The sequence below is a fragment of the Vicugna pacos genome, chromosome 8 (genome assembly GCF_048564905.1).
Source record: "Vicugna pacos chromosome 8, VicPac4, whole genome shotgun sequence".
NCBI lineage: Eukaryota > Metazoa > Chordata > Mammalia > Artiodactyla > Camelidae > Vicugna > Vicugna pacos.
Window position 1 is genome coordinate 8,967,894 of NC_132994.1, and position 21,600 is coordinate 8,989,493.

A 21,600-nucleotide genomic window follows, 5' to 3' on the forward strand; every position below is an offset into this window, starting at 1 on the left:
CATTGGAAATTTTTGTACTAAGTGTTGTTTATCAGATTCTGTTCTAGAGTTGTCCATATCCTATGGCTTTATCCATTTTCAAGGTAGCAGCATGATCTAAAAATCTTTATGCCAGTTTCTGAGACTGCTCAGTGGCTCATTTGAAAGAACCATTGGCGGAAACTTACTTCAAATAAATTACTCTTATCAATATAGTTTAAAGAAGTCCATTCCTTAAATAGCATTTTTATCATTAAGACATAAAAATACCTCGCCTGCAAGGTCGTATAAGTACACATTCCGTTACAACTTATCATTCTGCCATTTTTAATAATCGTTTTCACAAAAAAGTATCTTTGGCAGAATCCTTTAAAGAACAGCCTGTATCCCAAGAAGTTATAACTAAATTCCTTTATTTGTTATAAACAAGAGAACTAGTTGGATGTTTGAAACATTATGAACATCAGACTAGTTTGAATTTTGGCAGAGAGGTACATTCTGGGTAGACAGAATGTTTACTGCATGTCTATGAACACAGGGTTGCTATAAACCTTCCCACTAAAGCCATATCCTGCCCAAAAGGTTTACAATTCCTTCTCTTTTGAAATTCTGGTGTAGTCAGCAACTAATCAGGTTTAAATAATACTTTTTAATAAAATACCTCCTCAGTGGTTGAGAATTCAGACACTCAGGTATGTTCTTGAATATAAATCTGATTTTAATTAAAGGGTTAGTCTTAACATATTTTGGTTACACATCAGTTTTGTAAATAAGAATATTTTTTGAAAATGTTAGGGACAGATTTTATAATGGTTTGTTAAATTCCTGAGGTAAATCCGCCATAGCTCACCTCCATACAGAGAAGAGATGCCTTTCATTCAATGAAAATAACTGATCAGTCTCCTTAATGTTCAAAATCATAGGCTAAATTCTGTCTTTTAATACTAATATAAGAACATCCCCAGCCCCAGACCCTATCAGGATAGATAACTTGGAACCCCTGCTATCTAGATACAACCTCAGCTAAGAAATGTTTTCCAGGTCTAATAATCTAAGGAAATCGTTAGTTGTGGGTGCCTGTGATTATTCGTGAGCTGCTGCACAAATAGAAAATTATAAGCCTTAAATACTTTGAATTGGTCTTGGTTAAAATGAAAAGAAGCACAAATCACAATGGTATCATGATGTCTTAAAAACTTAAGAGTAAAACTGCTGTTCTAAAGTACTTTACTAGTCACTACTGTTTATGTAAAGGGGTGGGAGGAAATTGGGGACTATTTTCACACTGGTGTCCATAAGAACATTAACCGGCTGGGGCAAAAGTATTATTTTTTAAATGCACTTTTTGTTTTATAATATATTTTTTAAAATGTATTGAAAAGTTGGTAGGACAGTACCGAGAGTTCCCATATAAGCATTCCCACACTCAGTTTTCCTTATTATGAACGTGTTACATTACTAGGGTAACTTTGCCACAACTAAGAAGCCAATATTGATGTAGTACTTTTAACTAAACTTCTCGTTTTATTCACATTTGATCTTAGCCAAAAGTCTGAGAAGCAATTCACATTTTATTCAGGTTTCATGAGTTTTTTCCAATGTCTTTTCTGTTCCAGGATCCAATCCAGGACATTGTACGTAGTCATCATGTCTCCTCAGCCTTCTCTGCTTCATGACAGATTCTCGGTCTTTGCTCACTTTTGGTAACTCGGACTGTTTTGACGAGGGCTGTTCAGGTCTTGCCTGATGCTTTTCGCATGGTTGAGCCGGGCTCGCCATTTTGGGGAGGGCAACTGCAGAGATGAGCTCCCATTCACATGACGTCACATTGGTGCATTGGTGTGCATTGTGGGTACATGACTTATTAGGGGGCTGAGGTTGATCTTCATCACCTGTGCAGATTCTTTACTGCAAAGTAGAAAAATAACATCTTATCTTTGATGTTAATCTATACCTGTGCTGCGTAGCAGATCTTTGTCACTCTTTTTGGCTGCCTCATTCATTGGACCTCTTTCCTATAATAAGAAACTTCTCACCTCAGAAGTGCTTGCTTTGCTGGGGCACAACATTGAAATGCAAAGCCTTCTTGCAGGAAAAGAGAGGAACTCTTGCTGTAGCAATCAGACGCATTACATCTCCAGTGAGGCGGGCGCCATGTGGAACCCACTCTGGGGAGGAGATGGCAGAGACGTCTAGTTTTAGAGGCAGCACGACACGATTTGCTTATTTGTCAAAAAGCCTTTGGGTACCGGTCTTGGCTTTCTCTGGCAGACCAAGAAACTCATTCTAACAGATTCTTTCTAACCACAGCGAAGAGTTCCTCCACAGTGTATTACTACGTATCTTTTAACAATAGGAAAGTCCTGAAGTAGACAAACAATTCGTATGAGAAAAGTAAACCAGAGCAAACCCAAGGTTGGCCTGATGATTATGCTGTTATTATGCTTTTGCGTTCCAGTATCTTGCTCGAATAGTGGAGGAAAATTGCATCTAACACACATGAGAGTGTGTCGTGCCTGTGAGCACTATCCCGTATAAACCAAGATGAAAAGTGCTTGAAAATTTCTGGCCTGTTATCCCCTCCTTTATTTGTTTAAAATCCAATGAGATGTTTATACTTTTTGACCATATCATATTAGATCATTATCAAGTCATCTTTACCAAATAATGCTTCAGTTTTTATTGTCCTCCAGTATTTATGAAGTTAGTATAGGAATTAGATATATAATTTCTATTACTGCATTTTCTTTGTCATATGGTCTTTTTAATGATATAAATACCTCCTTGGTACTTATACAGTGAACAATTAAGAATAGTCCAATTTGTTTTTCCGTGAATATTTGATATAATTTTTCTCTCTAATCAAGGGAAATTTTAACTTTTTTTTCCTATTATTTTGATTCAATTATACAGGAAGTTGCAAATAGAATTTTTTTTTTTTTTGCGATGGGGAGGTTATTAGGTTTATTTGTTAGTAGAAGATGTACTGGGGATTGAACCCAGGACCTTGTGCATGCTAACCATGCACTCTATCACTTGAGCTATACTCTCCCCTCTAGGAAGTTGCAGATAAAAGTATAGGGAAGTCTCTGGACTTTCCCCCTAGCCTTCCCCTAAGTTAACATCTTGTATAACCATATTATGATGAGGATACCAAGAAATAAACACTGGTACAGTCCACAGAGGTTGTTCAGATCTCTCTGGTTCTGCATGCCATCATTTGTGTTTACAAGTATGTGTGTGTATATTGAAGTAAAATTATTAACTTTTTAATGTTTTTCTTTGCTGTGCTGAGTTATGTGGAGTAATGCTCGCTATTGTGATAAATTCCAAAATCTCAGTTGCTTAACACAATGAGAATTCTCACCCACACAGAAGCTAATGTGAGTGTTTCTGGTTGTAGAACACCTTACCTGTGGTCATCTGACATCTCAGGCTCCTTCCATCTTGCTGGTCCATCCTCCCTGAAGCTCTAGATTAGGATCCATTCAACTGGCAGATGGGAAAAAGCCAGGCATAGAAGTGCTACATATCTCTGTAACCCACAATTCACTGCTCAGTACTCAGTCACATGACTACTCTAGGCACAAGGATGGGTGGGAAATAGACTCTAGCTATGTGCCCAGGAGGAAAAGGAAAGAGGTGCTGGTTTCCAATCCATTTGGTTCCATGAGGTTAAGAGCCAGGTTTTATGTCTTATCATGTTTTATTGAAAGTACTGGTTACCATTTTTAGTGTCATTTCTCTTAATCTATTTTCAAACTTTCTTCCTCAATTTAGTTATCTTAAAATCTGTGTAGCTATTTTGTTGTCTTTTTTTGGCAAAGGAATGGGAAATGAACAACTTCAGTAAGCTCTAAAGGAGTTCAATAATTTTTGCAGCATTTCAATTACAGAAGTTGATTTGTTTTAATTTCTCAAAATCTTTCTTCCTTATTCTCCAATGTGATAAAAAATTAATACTCAAAATTTATATTGTGACTACATGATAAAAGATGTTTAGATTAAAAATGAAAAGTTTGGGGGAGGGAAACATCTCAGTGATTGAGTGCATGCTTAGCATGTACGAGGTCCTAGGTTTGATCCCAAATGCCTCCATTGAAAAAAAAAAACTAAAAAAATCCCCTAAAAATAAAAATAAAAAGTTTGAGCAATGATCCATATATTAGCCTATATAAAAGCCAAATATACCCACATTTAGAAATAAAGAAAATAGTTTTACTTCCTTTCATAGAGGAAGACTTTATTAAAGTAGTTTATATCTGGAATGTGGATCCTAAGAAGAAAAAAGCATTTTTGAATTAATTTTTGTATGAGAAATATTTTTATTTACATAGATTACCTGAAAGTTGCTTTCTAGCTTTGCTGTTGAGAAATACTGAAGATAGAAGCATTATTCTCTTTCATCATTAGTAATAGCAGTTCAATAACCTAATTCCACTGAACTCTGCAATTGTATGAGTTTTATCTTTTATCTTTAGGTACATAAACTCTGATGGAGATAATGTAATTGACCCTCCTTGCAAATCTGTGAAAGGGGTTTTACAAGTCCTAATGATTGCAGCCTGCTGCAGTGAAGGACTGAGTTTAATCATAAGAAAGAGTTCACTTTCCCAACTGCAATTCTTCCAGGAAAATCTTAGAGGAGATAAGAACTTAATTTAAAAATCATTGTACCGTGGAAAGTCCTTAAATAAACATGAAAGTCAGTTCTGCTCTTTAGCAATTTTTGATTCTAAAAATTGGGAATCATTATTTCCATTGTAAGATCCTGTGGTCTCTGCTGTTTGAGCTATTATTAAGAAATTAAGGCACAATTTTAAGTAGTTAGAAATCAGTGACTAGATGGAAAACATGGTACATTTTTAAAAAGCATTTCCAACTGAAATTTTATATCAGTTGCGGATTTGTCAAACACACTGAAGGAATACGAAAAAGAATCCTTAAGTTTAATTCTGCAAGTTTTTCCACGACAGTGTATCTGTGTAATTAAGGGGACGACTCGATGATCTCTCTTCAGTGTGAGTTAACATCTTGACTATGTATGATGTAAAACTTGAATCCCTGAAGTACATCGGGCTTTCCTGTTCTTCCCCAGCCACTTACATTCCTTTTCTTCCCCTCTTTCATCCTTTCCTGGCATGACAACTATAGATGGGAATATGGAAATCATCTATGGAGTTTTGAGACAAGCTTTTCAAACTGCTTTCCAGAGCAAAACTTTCCCATGAAACTTTTCTACACTCTAGTACTTTTTCAGGCTTTATTACCGTTTGTTAATATTCCTCAATCTATTTTCCATTTTCATGCCAGAAGCTTGTTCTCAAGGATGCTTTAAGGAAAACTTTAGCAGTTTTTTTCCCAGATACATGATATGAATTTGCCACGAGTTCATTTCTAACTAGTAGCTGACAATGGGTATTATTCTATGAAACTGCCATCTGGTCATTTGTCTCCCTTGAACTATAGGGTATATGAATCTTGAAGTATGGAGAAATTGCGTCTTGTTATTCGAGTGAAAGACTATAGTTGCAGAATGAAAAGATGACCCTTTATCTTCCATGTGGACATTTTTGATTTTGTGAACTGATGGAGATGAATTTCACCTTCGTGTTTCAGTTTCTCCCTGCACAGTCCTGGGCCAAACTTCTGCTTTCCGTATTGGCTGATATATATTCAGTAGTCTATCAAATGCTAAAAATGTTTGAAATATTTTCAAATCTAAGACCATTGCAACCCTTTTTGGGGCAGCTAGCAGTTCACTAGTTATGGTTTCCTTATTTAGTGCATTCACCAGTTTGTCACAACCAAAGAGTAAAAAATTAAGTCATATCTTTCCTCAAACCTACAAGTCTTACTTGCTACACTCCAACAAAAAAAGAAGGGGGAGTATAAAAAGAAATTCTCAGGTCTCTATAAGAGGATACAGGAAATGTATATTCAAGTCCCAATTATCTGCATTAATTATGTATAAGGAAGGGGGATCACATAAAGAAAAAGGGGTTAACTCAATCTGAGGATTCAGGGTAGACTTCTGAGAGGCACCTATCTGTACATTTGGTTTCAATGGGAAAATCGAAGACTAGTTGGAAAAAGAGAAAGGACGTTCCGAGAAAAGGGGACATTTGTACCAAGGTGTTGGTGGCACGAAGCAGCAGGGTATGTTTAGAGCTGTAATTGTGTGTTGTTAGGCAGGGTCTGGGGATGGAGGTGAAGAAGTGGGGAGGGGCTGGGTGCATCCTTGTTTTGTCAAGGCCGTACTGGTTCGTGACTGTGACCCTGTGGTTACTATTAATCATCATGAGCCTTCTTTTACTTTCAAAAGTGTCCTGGTTGGAATGATAAATTCTATATTACTTTAGGGTGGGAGACTTTCATAATCTGTATAGTGCTCTTCTTTCTACCCACTGGCACACCAATGTTACCTCATCTTTTCCACAAATGCAAAGTTTTCTTAGAAACATTTTAAAGGACTTGATTAAATGGAGTTGGACATCAGAGACCTGGACAGGAGGACAGATCATGATAAACATGTTCCTTCTGCTCAACTTAAATCAAAGTTTATTTTATTATTATTATTGCTATTTAATACAGTACAGAAAACATAGAAATATGTGATTATAGACAAAAAATGCTGGAAAAGGGAAACAAGGGTCAGGGACACGTCATCTCAGATACTAGAGGATAAGGAAGCTAGAATAATTGCAATTATGAGTATCTGTGAATATAGATAAATGGCAGAATGGAACCGAATAGAAAGCCAGAAAACAGACCTTAGTACGTGTATCAGTATTTGTTTAAAAATAAATACAAAATCACAAACACAGGTAAAATTGTTTTGTCTTAAAAAGGTCTATTTCACACATACCTCAAAATTAACTATATTTGTATTAAAATATAAAGTTAAACCTAGGTGAATATTTGTCTTTACTTCATACATACATCAAAATAAACTATATTTATATTAAAATATAAAGTTAAACCTAGGTGAATATTTCTTTTCTTAAGCAAAAAGAATTTTCTGAGCAAATGGTAACACTTTAAAAGGAAAGAAACAGCTATGTTTGACTGTAGAGACAAAGTTTTAAATTCTGAATGTATTTAAAAACAAGCAATAAAGAAATAATTATGTTTCAGAGAAATAATTATGTTTCAGAGAAAAAATTTTAAATGCTTTATATATAAAATGATAAAGAAAAATCAGCTTGTGTTGGGCTCCATCCCACATGCCTGCAAGCCCTGTAACTGCCCATCCTCAAGACCAAAAAGGGAACCCAGAGGCCGTGACAGAAAGATCAGTGGTTTATTGAATAGGGGATCTTACACGTCTGAAGCTAGGAGGTCCTGGAGTGACACCCCACAAGTGTAAGGCAGAAGGCAGGCAGGCCACGGCAAGCAGCAGTCTTCTCCTCTTCCCCAGGAGTGGGGGAGGAGGCTGGGGAGAGGGGAGTTACCAGCCATGGGCAGAACTGATGTCAGGCTGGCTCATGGGTTGCCAGGGAAACCAGCAGAGGAGCAGGCTTCTCACAGCCCCTTGGGTTAGTGCTTCCCATTGATAAACCAGCACAGTGGAGCTGTGCTGGCAGCCAGGGCGGGGCAGGGCAGGTGGCAGGCTCATAGGGAGACTGATCAGGCTCGATGATTAAGAGGAAAAGGCAGCCAGGTGAGTAGTATGTAGGCGAGGCAAGGACCGGTTGAATGGAGAATGTACAGAGAGCGAGACAGCAGCCATCTTGAGTGGCTTGATCACACAGTTTGACTTCAGAGAAAATTTTAAAAATTTGCATGTATTAAAATACATAAAATATGAAGATCAACTGGGAAAAATAACTATAACAAATGTTACTATCCTTAACCTATAAATAGCTCTAATGAATCAGTGAGAGAGAAACTTTTCAATAGAAAAATAAAGTCAAATTATGTAAATAGGCCATTTGTAAATGAAAAATCACAATATTGAGTAAACATATGAAAACATGTTCAATCTCACCAACAATTACATAAATGAAAATTAAATCAGAGCAATAACATTTACCTTTTGCAACATCATTAATTTTTTAAAAAATATACTAATATCTAGCTTGGGAGATACATTCAAATGAGGGCTGATAAATGAGTACGTTCAGAGCTGATAAAGTATCTTAGGACTAATACAGCATGGCACTGACCAATCAGAATAGACATTTAACCAATCAACTTTGTTCTGATTGGAGCATGACATCTTACAAACTTTCTGAGAAATAATGTCAAAACAGATCATATTCTTTGACACATAAATTTTTCCATGCATGTATTGAATAGTTTTGATAAATTTCCAAATTGCTTTCCAGACACATTTTATCAGTTTGCACTTTTATCAGCACTTAATGAGAATTTGTTTCCCACATCCTAAACAACACTGGATATTTTAAATAAACTAATTTTTCGCCAATACAATATGTGAAAATACTATTTGATTAGCGGTTTGATTTGCATTTCTTTGGCTATTAATATAGTTGACTGTATTTCTTCCTTTGTGTACTGACCATTCTTGTCCTGTTACCTTTTCATGCTACGTGTTTAAGCCCTTTTAAATCTCGAGTAGAAGAAAAGAGATTTAAATGATTTTCCTTCCATTCATACCACCATTCCAATTATTTTTCATGGTGGAAACTAGTCTCCTTTAGAACACAGCGTTCAGAATTGAAAACTCAAAAATGAAAGAGCACACTATGTGGAATTTTGGCCAAGAACAAATCACTACATTCAAAAAAGTGTGTATTACAACAGAGAGGGGTGGTTATTGGCTGACACGTTGGTGTCATAGTTGCGTTTAGTTCCTAGGCTTGTCTTCCGTGCCTCATGTATTGCTTCACTTTTCCTCTAGCCCCTGCCAGTGTGGGACCACCCAGGCTCCTGAATGCAGCTCTTTCTGTAGGACCTTAAATAAAGCCTAAATTGCAGGGTAGAAGGTCTTTAGTTTGCTGTTTGAGGCATGAATAATTTCTCTGCCATTTCTTTCACCCCCACTCAAGTTACCACGTGGAATGCCATTTGAGGTAGCTTGGAAATGGTTCTATGCTCATATCATAAAAAGACCCAGACATTTTTTTGTCTACTTTGTGATGGCAGAGAGAAAATAAGGAAAGGATTCAGGGTTTGACCTAAGAATCCCATTCATCCCATTGAAGTTGGTTGGGGTTTTGGGTTTCCTGAGTTGTCATGTCTGGGGGAACCTTGCAAATGGATTGGTAATGAGGCATTCTGAGGGCTGCTGATTCGGGAAATGGATCAAGTTGTGTTGGATACGTGGCATCCCTTCTGCTTTTGCATTCCATCCTGCATTTAAAGGCTAAACTCAGTATTGTGGGGCTACTGACATTTAGCTTTATTATTGATTCTCATAGAGGAATTTATGATTCTAGGAGAAATTTTAGAGTCACATTTTATAGATGAAAACTGGAATGATTACTATATTTTCCTGAGGAGAATCAATTTTTTGACTGAGCTGTGCCCACAAGATTTTTAGTATTTGTCTGATTCCTTGTTTTCCAGTGACTAGTCTGTAGAAGGCTTTAAAACTGCATTCTTAACAATAAAAGGCAGTTATTAGATTGTAGTAGAAAGAGTTGGTAAAGAGACATTAGATACTAGCTTGCTTCCCACACAGTCTCGGGGAAGTTTCTTATCTTCTCCATCAGTTTCCTCCTGTGTTGAAGGGAAATGCATTATCCTTCATGGCTAACTCACAAGGCTGTGATCATAATCAAATAAAAGAATGAATGTTAAAATGTTAGGTAAAATATATGAATGCAAGGTGCAATTATCAACTGATGAATAACATGCTATAAGTTAGAGACATTTATAACTACCTCCTAATGGAATAACCATTTTGATAAAAGTAATGGGAGACACCACAAGATCGTTATAGATTCCTATAATGCTTGAGACGGTGAACTCACATGAAAATACACTTTAACTTTTGTGTGTGTGTGTGTGTGTGTGTGTGTGTGTGTGTGAAGTACATATTTTCCCTCTTGGATTATTTTGTCTATCGTGTACTCTTATAATACATCATTTCAACTTTCTGTTTCTTAAAAACATTTGTAAGTTTTTACTTTTCTTGAGATAACAAACTCACTGATTTAAATTCTGTTAATGTTTGAAGTGATCTATGATTATTTTCTTCTTTTATGCTATTTTCTTAACATGAAAAAATAGTTGGAAATAAAATATGTCTATGTTTATATAGTATCTATATATCTATACACACACGTACAGAATTTGCATAACCAAATAAAGCAGTAAATCCAGATGACTGGCATAAAAAGTACATTTTTCAGCCTTGCTTCATGCACTGTGGCCACAAAACACTCAGTCTTAATGTCACTGTCTTATTCAGCATTCCATTTGAAGGAAATTATGTTTTAGTCTGGCACAGCTGGGTCATATTCTAAATGAGTGAAGGATTAGACTAAAATTAGGAGGAAATATCTATGTTGCAGTTTCTCCATAAAGGTGTCAAATGGCTTAATAGAAGTTTTACAATTCGGTCTCTGTTTGTTTTACCGATGCGTCCTTTGTAGAAAATGTTTCACAATATACTAATACTGAGACATAGAATATGAAATTTTTCCTTCTAGAGTCTCAAAGCTGGCTGTTGTCCCAGTTTATCACATGTAACTGAGAAACAGTATTTCATATTTTACAGACTGAGAAACCAGTGCATAGTCAAGCTTTAAAATAAGTTAGTAGGAGGTTAATGTTACTGATTTTACAAACTCAATGTTGAGATCATCAGTGAGTTAAAGAAAAAGAAAAAAACTAATGTACCCAGCTGATGCCAAAATAGTCAGATGATCAGGTCACATGGCCCCAAAACCTGATCAGTTCAGCAAATAAAAAAGGTTAACCATTCTGACTGTATTTCAATCAGAAGGTTCCCAAATATTCATAGAGTTAATTTCCTACTGTTTGCAAGAGCTCTGAATTCCTAAATGTGAGAATTTGCTTTATGGATAAAGTGGATAATTGACTATTCCTTTAAAATCTCAAATGTTAAATTAAGCTGCTTCTTCCAGTTGAAATACCCTTTCTTTCCCACACCTTCCCATTGAGGGGGTAAATAGAGAAAATGTGGAATGTCACTCGGCCATTAAAAAAAAAACCTCTGCTATTTACAGCAACTTGGCTGGACCTAGAGGGTAATATGCTTAGTGAAATAAATTAGACAAAGAAAGACAAATAGAATCTTAGTTTCTAATGTGATATTGGGCTGTACCTAGATATTTACAGTAAAATGCCCATCAACACTGTGCTTTTCTTTTTCTTTTTTTCTTTTTTTCTTTTTTTTTTTTACCAATTGTCTATGAAAATCCAAAAAAGCCTGCAATGAAATTTAGAAACTGTATTTTTATATCTTAAAAAAAATTTACTTCAGTTAAGTAAAGAGCCCTTGTGATTTAGTTGATTAAGCGCTAGAATAAGAGTTAGGAAACATAGGTTTAGGAAATTTTTCTATCTTATTCACTGCCATAACTCCATTGTTTAGAAAAGTAACAGGAGCATAGTGGCAACACACAATGACTGTTTTGAATGAACGAATAGTGCTAGTGGCATAATTTATAACACCTTAATCCAAAGCCACACAGCCTCTCTGGTTTTAGTTTTCTCATCTGCAAAATGGAATTAAAAATTCCTACCTCATCCACCTCACAATCTGTTAAGAGGATCAAATGTGTGTGAAAAGCTAGCTATATAAAATTATATATAAATGCAAAATTTAAGTGAATACAAAAAATGTAAATGGTACAAAATATTTTAACTTCTACCCAAGGAATAAATACACCTAAATTTGAATTATTTTACACCACTGTGTTGCTTCTGTTTATATTATCATAGCTATTCTTTATTTCTTCCAATTTTAAAAAACATTGAAACAGATCCAGTTTTTGTCAGAAAAGTCCGCATAAAGGTGGGAAATCAAACAATACGTTAAAAACTCATAATCATTATTGTAACCCAAGTTAAAATTTTACAAATTCTCAAATGTGGCAGCAATTAGCAGAGTTCTATTTTCATGTAGTATCATAAAGAGAAATACTAATTTGTCACTAACTCAAGTATTTAAGGTGTTAGAAAAAAATTTATAAATTATTTTAGAAAATAAATTTCAATATATAGGAAGCATAAACACATTAACAAACAAAGAACAGCCTTTCTGCTTATGCTTTTGGATTAAAACCAAACACAAGATTTCTAGTGGTAGAATATTTCATTTAAAATTCCGGTCCTAAATTTTAAAGAAAATTTCAAACAAAAATAACATAGTATATTTATAGAACCAGAACACGTTACATTGAATAAAAAAAAGATTAGTAGTAGTAGATCCCCTTTGCCAATTTTCAGCAGCCTCGTATGCAAATGCCAACTTCTCACCTGGTGACTTACTTGTGGTTACCTTTTACTCCATACCTAACCATGCTCTTGGAGCCATGTTTGAACCTCTTGCTACCAAACACCCTTGAGAAATTGATTTTACAACATTCAAAAATTTCTCCAGACCACCCAGGTCCCAGTCAAAGCAGTAAGGGCAGTTGGGCAATTGTCTCAGGCTGGGAAAACAAACAACCCATAGGATTAACCTGGGCAGGGAGCATGAGCAGCTGGAGTACGAGTGAATCAAAAAGTAGGAGCACAGACTCCCTGAGGGGATGAAGCATCTGGGGAAGGGCTGGGCACAAGATGTTTCTGTTCCACCAAATGTCCTAGCCCTTGGTTCATTTTACATTAGAGAGAAAGGGAAAATAAAAGAAGGTATTGAAAATAAGAGAAGTTCAAATGTTAGGTAGTTAGATAATTGGGGGCACCGGGCAGATAGGAGGAGGAGAGTGAGGATGGTCTGGAAGATGGTGTTATGCCTGCCCCCAGCATAAAGGGGTTTTGCTTCCTCTAAGTGAGTGCCAGCAAGAAACTGGTTAAAACCCAACAGTCACGACTGAGAGACAGCAGAAAGGACTTAACTGGACACCACCCGATGTTCATTGTATTATAATTAACGTTGCAATTTAGCTCTCCCTCTACGGGTTTTTCTGTGTACACCACGGGTAAGGACATGCGCAAAGGGGCCAAACATGGCTAAGCACTCCAGAGACAAGAGCTGTCGATCAATCAAAAGACCACCTCTAAGCCAGGATAAAAGAGAAAGGGGAGAGAAAAACTGCCACTTTCCCTCCCTTGGATCAGCACCCCCTCCCCTATTATTGGAGGTGAAATTGTCTTTTTCTAAATAAATCTTTAAAATCTTTTTCTGCACAAGTCACTGTCTCCCGACTGTAAACTTATCTTCTGGGGATGACAAGAACTGAGGTCTTTACCTTTTGGGGTAACACAATGACTGTCAGGGCTTGAATAGAAGCAGAAATAAACTCCCTTGGTTGTAGGAAGATTAGTCAGGATGGAAATGTAAAGACATTTTTATTAAGTGTTTAAGCTGAGTACCTTACTGGAAACCATCAACCAGATTCTTAATAATTAGAATTTTTGTTAGTTTGGTCCAATGATCACTGTGCATAAATTTGATAAAAATAATTTCATCTTGCCTTAAAATAGGAGCAATTTAATCCTCGTGTGCCTTTTACAATGGTAGACTGTATTGAAACCCCGTGGAAACTCTCCACGTCCAAGAAGGGCTTTGCTCAGTTACAGAATAGGTGTTAACTTAAGAGGGCCAGAGGCTAGACTGAGATTGGATCCTGCATATTAGGGTTGGAGTCTGGGTTGTGGTTGAAATTTCCAGGGGGATTATCAGTACCGCTTTCTGCAGCCAGAGAGACCACAGGGCCAACCCCAGGAATACCACCCACAGAAGATCCATGAGTTCACACAGAGAGGCTGTGTAGCAAGAAGAGGTTAGTAACAAATAAACCACTCATCAGAAACAGGAAGGAGGCAGGCTGTGGTGCCCAGCTGAAAGCGTAGCTGGGCAGGCCCCTGAGGACCGGGGGCGCCCGGGAGGAAGGACGGAGCAAGCAGGGCGGTTAGCAGGGTTGGGGGTTGACTATTTAACACTGGCTTTGGGGTCATTATATGTGTAAACTATATGTGCGAGACAGGTGTGCTTTGTGGGGCTCTGGTTATTTTCTTAGTCAAGAAACTGTTCCATGAACAAACAGTTCTTGTCTTTTCTGAATTTAAGATGTAAGTGTTAGGTGCCAATATAGAAATTCTATGGATATTTACTGACTGATTTCTGTATCAAGAAATTTTATACATTTGTACATTTTATGGGATTGGAGTATGTAATTTTATTGGCATAAGCTTGGAGAAGAAATTGAAAAAGTTTGCCCATTTTGTCCGAAAAAGTGTAAAGGACCTGAGGAACGTAGAGGAATCTGTTATTTCCATTAATCCCCTAAAAGTAAGGTTTTAACAGGCTCTTAGACATTGATCAGAACCATGTGACAGTGGTAAGTGATTGGAGTCATAGCTCACTACCCCAATTCACTGTCTGTCCACACAATGGAGCACGTGAGTGCGTCAGCCTGTTAAGGGGTTCATTGTTAGCTTCTCTAAAGGGAGTTACACACGTGCATCAGTGAAAGAACAGTTAGACCCTTAATGCCATAAAGGCTCCATTTCACACAGAATCCATAATGTAGGCATTGTTCGTCATCTCTGAAGGGCCGTTCTACTGAGCAGGACTTCTCTCCCCTTCTGTGAAGTATCTCATTATACAGCACTTGATATTTAAATTCGTTCTTCCAACTGTGATTCAGGGATTTTCTGACGTTTCATTTAGAAATACCAGATGTTGGATATAAGCAACTATGGAAAATTGTGGATGACTATTGATGTGGAAACAGCAGAATTCTTTTTTTTTAGGGAAAGGAATAAACACTTTCTCAATAAAATGCAATAATCAAAAGCAGACTTTAAAGTCTTAGCAGAATGGAAATAATATCATACAAGACAAATTGTTTATTTGGATTATATAAAATTCCTAGTAGGAACAGGTTAACTATAATCTTTCCATTTTCACTTTAGACCTTTTCAGTGAGTGCAAGTAGTCATTAGATGATTTTCCACTGGAAAAAAAAAAAGGACTTGTTTCACTTTAGACCTTTTTTTACCACAATATATCTGAAGTCAGGTAAATAAGTAATATTTTAAGTAACTTTTAATACTGAATTCTGTAGGGACATAGCTTAATTTTCTAAGTAAATGTGTATTTTATTATAGTCTTTAGACTCTCTCTGACATGCACGTATAATCCAGTCACTCCTACTATGTAAGTCTATGTAAAGTTTTGAGTCAGCAGAAAACAGAGTAATGGAAACATGGTGATGCCAGTGTACAAGGGCTTTCTAGTCATACACTGCCAGGTTACATGAAGTGCTATTTTTTTGAGTGTTTTTTATTAGGGGCAGTTATTATATTATTTTTTATCTAAAAATAAAGTTTTGTCAGTCCTAATTAGATATATGGTCTTGGAAGGAGCCTATGCAATGAGGTTCCCTAAACTCAGGCTTCATTACCTTCATGGTAAATCTCCACATCTGGTGTTTGTTATATGCACAGTGGGCATCTGGTGTTTTGCCTCCTCTGATTTTATTCTCCTTTTTCTGATAATAGCACCTTAAATTTTCTTTTCTGTGTGTGTGTGTGTGTGTGTGTGTGTGTGTGTGTGTGTGTGTTCCCCTGTTAAATAACACTGAGGGAGGAATAAAGAGCCTTTTCAATAAGTCAAGCACCTGGGCCTTTTTTTTCCTGCTAATTGTGCCTTTCGCGTTTGTTCCAGACATCCTTGTAGAAGCTTTCAGGGCTGTCTCATCTGATCATCCCAACAACTCTATACAAGGCAGGTCTTTTACCATGCCCATTTTACAGAGGAAGAAATTTAAGCCCAAGGCTAAATGAGTTATCAAAAGCCACACAGCCAGGAAATGGTGCTGCTGGAGGGTGAACCCAGGTTCTATTGTTACAGGGCCACTCTTTGAACCACTAAGTAAATGATAATGTATCCTAATTAGGGCTTTTGCATTTCAAGAAAAATTAGTGCACACTCTAGCTCTCCAACAAATTCATGGCTTTGCTCTTCAGGCCTTACATCTTCAGATGTAAGGATGACTCAGGACTGATTAACTCTTCTATAGGAAAGTTCAATTCAGTTTCTTTCATTTTGTGCATAATTCGATTTTTATGTTTGATGGAATACTGGCCTCTCAAAGATGGCCAACTCCTAATTCCCGGAAACTGTGATTATGTTAGGCGACATGACAAAGAGGAATAAAGTTTACAGATGGAATTAAGTTTTCTAGTCGGTTTACATCAAGACAGGGAGATTATCTTGCATCATCCAGGTGGGCTTAAAGTAACCACAAGATCCTTGCAAATGACGAAGGAGGCAGAAGAGGAGATCAGACTGATGTGATGTGAGAGGAACACAACCTTCTAATGCTGCCTTTGAAGATGGAAGAAGGTGGCCACAAGGCAATTAATACAAATGACCTCTGGAAGCTAAAAAAAAAAGCAAAGAAACAGGATTTTCCCTGGAGCCAACAGAAGGAACACAGCCTTGACAACACCGTGATTTTAGCCCAGTGAGACCATCTCTGACTTGCTGTGTTAACTCAATTCAGTGTTTGTGGCTGACAAAAGAACATTATTTGATGTGCTCTAAGGCTTGCTTTTAAATAAATCATGTTAAAAATGCTGGAAAATTCTTAATGCCAACTTCAAAAGTAAGCATACAAAACTATATGATGTCCAAATTTATTTAAAATGTATTTTGAAATCCTGGCTCCTGTAATATCACACATTGAGATGTATACGTGCATATCATACACGTCAACTACCACAAAATCTTATCATGGTCATCTGTTGGCATTGAAGTTTATAGGAGACATTTATTTCTTCTTTATATTTTTTCAAAATATTCTGCATTTGTGTTTGTGTGTGTGTGTGTGTGTGTGTGTGTGTATACTTGAAAAGTATAAGTTAAAAGATAGTTAGAATGGATTATAGCTCCAGCAAGGGGCTTCCCTGTGTCAGGTACCGTTGCAGGTAAATTTACACCTTTATGATCGATTACCACGGTATGTAACAGATGTTTTAGACTTCCGTTTAGATGAGAACCAATTAAATAATTTCCTTATGATCACAGGTTATAAACAGTTGAATAGAACTGAAAGCTAAGTACTCTAAAAGCTATTTTCTTTCCATTAAACCACAATGCCTAAAAATTGCATGAGGTTTCCCGATTAGAGCTACAAATGATTGTCTGTTGCTATTTTAATTGCACATGTTGATCTTCTCCACCTCCTATGTCCATGCCATATACATAAATTCCACAGAATGTAATTCTTACTGACTGTATTCGTAAACTGACTGGATATTAATTTATACAGTCTTTCAGGATGATAAATTATATGCTTGCCCAAACTTTAGAGGGTTACATCCATTCTCAATTTACACAATTGTTTAGGAAAATATTAGTCCTTCAACTATCACTGGCCTTTACTGTATTACTGGAGTGCACCTGGGGACAATTTCTACCTAGGGGACATGGTAACACAAATGCATTTGACTTTAAAGGCAAAAAAAAAAAAAATAGAGCGAAACATGGTGATATTGTTGTAGGTAGTTTTTAGCTAGGTTTCTTTTGGATGGATGCTTTGAAAAATACCACATTTCCATAAAATTTGGGGGAAAAAAAATCTCACTTAAAAATGCTGAATTTGGCTTATAAACCAGCAGACAAAAAGGGTTATGTTCAACGGCCAAACCTCCTGGTGACCCACAGCTGCACACTTAACACAAGGAAGAAATGCCTCTTTGGATGCCTCACTCCTCAGCATGGAAGTTAATGAGGATTATCTGCCAGATGCATGGATTAAATGCAACACAGGAACATTATTAAAAAGTATATTATGAAACTTTCTAAACTTCTTTCCAGAGGGAAAGATTGCTAAAATTGTAAGTAAACATATTCTGAAGTATATTATAGTTAAATTATAAATTTATGCCTTATTAAGTTCACAGTTTGATAATAGGTACGATTAATTGGGGCCATGCACCTACCTCTGCCCAACTGAAAGTACTTGACATTGTAGGTGACCTCTGAACTTGTCCTTGATATTCTCTGCTGGGTGTCTCTCTCCCCTCATCTCCAGGTCAGGCTCAACAGAATATTTAGAGCAGCCAATATGCTGAAGGAATCTGTGTCCCTAATTCACCTGGTCGGCCACCTGGCAAATAATTAATTGACGTGAATGAGAAAAAAACCTGATTGTGATACACGTAAGTGAAGCATACACACATATATGAAAATATATAGGTACTTATATGTCCATAATATGTAAAAAAAAACCCATAATATCTACAATAAAATAAGGAACTCTACTAATGCCATAAGGAAAGGAAATGTCCTATGGGACTTGGATGAAGAGGAAACCCATCTAGAGTGGCTGTAACTCAGGAGAGGCACTCTTTTCTGGGAAGCATTCTCTGACAACTCATTCTTGACTAGAGCCTCTCATCCGACCCTGTGTGAAGCCCACTAGACCCACTAGGCTGACCCTCAGCCATACAGTCAGCTCCCTGAGCAGAGCTGTATCTTATTTATCTTTGAATCCCCAGTACTCGCTTAGTGCCAGGGTCACAGTAACCTCTCAGCAAATGCCTCTTTAAGGAACGACTATGTGAAAATAAGAACGGAAGTACTGGGGATTGAACTCGGGTCCTCACGCACACTAGGCATGCACTCTACCACTGAGCTACAGCCACCCCACAAGGAGGACGTTCCAAGTAGAACAAACAGCGTGAGCAGAGGGCATAAAAACAGGTTAGCAATGCTATATAAGACAGGCTTGGGGATTCTGTAGATATAACATGAAAGGAGTTTTGGTACTATATTTTTGTATAGAAATTTACTCCTTCGTGATTATTAGCAGGATGAGTTCAAGCCTTTGTCTACTGGTATTTGCCTCCATCCATAAAATATGTATGGCTGTTAGTGTGTGCATGTAAATTCAGATGAAACGCAGAGACCATGGATAACATTTTAGAATATAAAACTGTGTAAAATTACATTTTGAAAATGGCAGCGACAGCTGTTTGTAGAAAACAAAGTTGATGAACGTTTCAGTAACTTTAACTCCCTATTCTGACAATTGGTAACTAATAAAAATGCAAAACAAGATATCAATATGGTCTTCTAGATATCAAAATAATTTACCAATAAGATTAGCATTTTGCTAAATTAAATAGCTTGAATTTTACTAATAAAGGTTGTAAAATCACTTATTTGTCCAAAGTATATTTATTCATTAAGTGCATATTACAAGTCCCTCACTGTTCTGAGTACTAGGTATGTGCTGGGAATAAAATAAACATGGTCCTCACCCTATTTTGAGATTATAATATGGTAGGGTAGATAGGTGAATAAATGAACAAATAGTGTAAAATGATGGATCACAAAGAGCACTATGAAAAAAAGCAACTGAGTATAAAGCTATCAATTAACAATGGAGACCTCATTGGGTAGAATCAGTAGAAAGACCTTTCTATCACTGCAACATTTAAACCAAGACATAGGAGGCAAAGAGCGAGGCAGGTGGAATGGGGATGTATGTTCTAGGCTGAATGGTTCACAGATGTCATTTATCTGAGCTGTTGAACATCACATTTGCCCTTCCCTCCTTTCTTCCCCAAATATTTGGTGTGTGGCTCTATTAGGTAAATCAATGTGCTTTGTGCTTAAAGACACAGAAAGTGGACCAGATACCATGTCTCATCTTCAGAAAGCTTAGAGTCGATAGAGGGATTGTAAATTTGAAGCTCAGGCTGGAGCCAGATCCTACTCACTTGTCAGAGCTGCTCGTTAAATATTCAGGGTTTTGTGAGCTGATCGTTACATCCTTTTTTAAAAAAAATAATTTAACAATTTTTATTCAAGTCAAAAGAACAAAAGCTGCAATTCCCACTAATGGAATATAAGAAAATTCTATTTTCATAGATATGTTAGCCTGTAATAATCTCCTATGCTTCTCTGGGACGTTCCAAATAGAAACACACAAACTTCCTCTTTAAGTAGAAAAGATAAAATATCAATTATAAACAAAATGAAAGATCACCACAGGTCACATCATATGGTCAATTACCAAGAAAGTTAAATAAGTTTAATCCAAACTTAGCAAGTAAGTAATTTATCATTTCATCAACCAGTGAAAATAATCTTCATTTATACATGTTCTCATTTATAGTAGGAAACATATGATGAGAATATAACAAAAACGTCTCCATAACTGCACTTTGAAAGCCTTCATGACTTATAATGGAAAGATTATCTAAATTTTTAATTGGCCATGACAAGAATATTGACACTACAGTAATTGGTAACCATTACAAATTAGGGTGTTTTTTCCCCCAGAGGATAAGTGATTAAATATTTACCAGTACTCCACTGCTTATGAGCAAAACTAACTTAGAGAAGGAACAAGGAATATCCCTTGACTTTTAGTCTCCATTGTATTCTACTAGCAGCTGTTTAAATGGGATGTGACTTTAAAAGAGTAAAGAAAGGATTAGGGTATATCTCCATCTCAATTTTGGTAATGCAAAGTGCCTTCAATAGCTTTCAGGGTTGGAAACTTGGGACTAAACTTGATAAGATCACAGACAATAAGGCACTTGTTCTCCACTCACCCTCAGGATCTACCATACCTGTGACCATGGCTCACCTGTGTTTGCTCTCCTTGGAACCCCCTCCTCATCACAATCTCCGTCTGTCCGACCTGCTATCTTCCTCACAAGTATGGTACAGTATCTTCCACCGTAGGAAAAATATTCTTCCTTTACCTTGCATGCCCATCCTTCAGTAGCTCATTTCTTCATCCCTCATTCTTACGAGCGTACTTTGCTCTCTGTCCCAACGTCCTTGTTTTGTATTCTCTTTTGAATCAGCTACAGGCAGCTCTTGTCCCCACAACTTCACTAAACTGTTCCTTTGAAGGGCGCTGAGCACAAAGGGTGGTTTTCAGTCCTCATCTTCCTCGGTTCTGCAGGGGAATCTGGCACCAATGGTGACTCACCCTTCTTCAATTACTTGTTTGAGTCAGAGGCACGTTCTCCTCATTCTCTCCTTCCTCACCAGCCACTCCTGAGTCTCCTAGCCTGCATACTCATTCGGATCCCAAATCCTAAACTCAGAAGCTCCCCAGCGTTCAGCCATAGAAAATTGTTCTTCTCTATTTACTTTCGCTTGTACCTATGGATTGATGACTCTAAAGAACTGATGTGCACACTCACCTGTTCTCTGAGTTCGCAGAAAAAGCCCTTCCAAAATCTGACCTCTGCCTCCCTCTCAACACCGTCTCCTTCTGCTCTTCTTCTCAGTCTCCACACTCACTCACACAGGACTTATTTTTTCTTGAAGAAACAAAGCTGTCTTTCCTCAGGACCTTTTATTTGAGATTCGCTCTGCTTGGAATATTCTAGCTTTACTTTTTTCATGACCTCCTATCATACTTCATTCAAGGCTCTCCTCAAATGTCACCTCCCTGACCACCTCGCCTAAAATGGCAGCGCCGATGCCCTACAATTATTTCTTTGTCATATTGCTCATTATAATATTATATATCT

The 21,600-nt window shown here is 37.0% G+C and overlaps 1 long non-coding RNA gene across 2 annotated transcripts; it reads right to left on the reverse strand.

The window, feature by feature from the left end:
- Positions 1 to 1,517: 1,517 nt before the first annotated feature.
- Positions 1,518 to 20,960, reverse strand: LOC140697825 (uncharacterized). 2 transcript variants are annotated; one of them, XR_012075181.1, is made up of 3 exons: positions 20,700 to 20,960; positions 18,040 to 18,206; positions 1,518 to 1,887 (listed from the first exon to the last, which is right to left on the reverse strand). It is a non-coding gene; the product is annotated as an uncharacterized lncRNA (long non-coding RNA). The 2 variants fall into 2 exon arrangements; XR_012075182.1 differs by lacking the exon at positions 1,518 to 1,887 and adding an exon at positions 16,418 to 16,476.
- Positions 20,961 to 21,600: the final 640 nt, after the last annotated feature.